We start from the raw sequence: 1,655 nt of genomic DNA on the forward strand, positions 1-1,655 counted from the left end.
CAGTGCCGCCTACACCAATTGATCGTGTTACCACACCCACGGGAGCCACCAACGCTCCGCGGATCAACATTTCAGGATCCGGAAAGCTGGCTGGAGACGTATGAAAGGATCGCTGTACTCAACAACTGAAACAGCGACGACAAGTTGCGCCATATCTTCTTCTTATTGGAAGAGAATAGGCAGTCGACCTTCACAACATGGGACCTGTTCCACCCCGGCTTCCTGAGGAACTAAGGAGCCTTGTGAACTACCTGGAAGGCAAGACTGTCGTTGCGCCGAAGGTGTTCAGGTCAGGATGGGCGCCGCCTTTTTGCAAAACGACATTCTCCTAAAGAAGAACATCTCGCCACTCTGAGCCAACTACTTCTTCGTGGTACCTTCAGCATTGCGCCCAGAGGTTCTGCAAGCTCTCCATGACATCCCAACGGCTGGACACCTCGGTTTTTCCCGCATGCTCGCGAGTATGCAAGAAAAGTACTACTTGCTTCGCCTCACTGCCGACGTCGCCCTTTACTTAAAGAAATGCCGAGACTCAGCGACGCGAAACACCGCCGACAAGGCCAGCCGGACTTCTACAGCCGATCGAACATCCTTGCCGACCGTTCCAGGAGATCGGGATGGACTTACTGTGGCCTTTCCCGATATCGACGTCCAGAAATAAATGGATCGTCGCAGCTACGGACTACCTCACCCGCTACGCCGAAACAAAAGCCTTGCCCAAAGGCAGTGCCCCCGAGGTGGCCAGATTCTTTGCTGAGAACATCCTCCTGCGTCACGGTGCCGCAGACGTCCTCATCGGCCTTTACGGCAGATCTAACTCAAGCCATCATGCAATACAGCCAGACAAGCCATCGCCGGACCACCGCCTATCACCCGCAGACGAATGGCCTTCACTGAGCCCCTAAATAAGATCATCGCCGACATGCTGGCAATGTACGTCGACGTCAGACACAAGACGTGAGATGCTATCCTTCCGTACGTGACCTTCGCATACAACAAGGCCGTGCAAAAAAATGACGCACATGGCGCCGTTCAACCTGGTGTACGGAAGGGACCCGACAATGACGCTTTACGCCGTGCTACCGGGCGTCACCGACGAAGACAATGTCGACGTTGCGACAACTTGCAGCCTGCCGAAGAAGGCCGACAGCTCGCCCACCTGTGAATCAAGAACCAGCAAAGGACCGACCGCCGACACTACAATATTCGACGACGCTACGTCGAGTACCAGCCCGGCGACCGTGTTTTGGGTCTGGACTCCCATACGCCGACGAGGACTTAGCGAGAAACTGTTACGACGCTACGCGTATTTCTGACCCTATAATAACATCCGACCTATTCGCGCACTGGACTATGAGGCCGTGCCAGGTGGCATTTCGCCATCACAGCGGCGCCGCGCCTGGACCTGAAGTCATCCACTTGTTGTGTCTGATGATATTTTACGCCCGCTGACGAACTTAGGTCCCTTTTGCTTTGTTATTGTTATTTTTCTTTATTACGCCTGGTCTTGTTTTCACTTTCGTGGTCGTAGCATCGGGACGGTGCTTTTTAAAGGGGGGCGGGGATATTTACACGTGTACATGTTTAATTTTCAGCGGCTAACCAATGTTAATCTTTTTCGTTAGGCGCAGGACGCGCCTACATGTTTGGAAGCT

The sequence above is a fragment of the Dermacentor silvarum genome, chromosome 7, assembly GCF_013339745.2.
Source record: "Dermacentor silvarum isolate Dsil-2018 chromosome 7, BIME_Dsil_1.4, whole genome shotgun sequence".
Classification (NCBI taxonomy): domain Eukaryota; kingdom Metazoa; phylum Arthropoda; class Arachnida; order Ixodida; family Ixodidae; genus Dermacentor; species Dermacentor silvarum.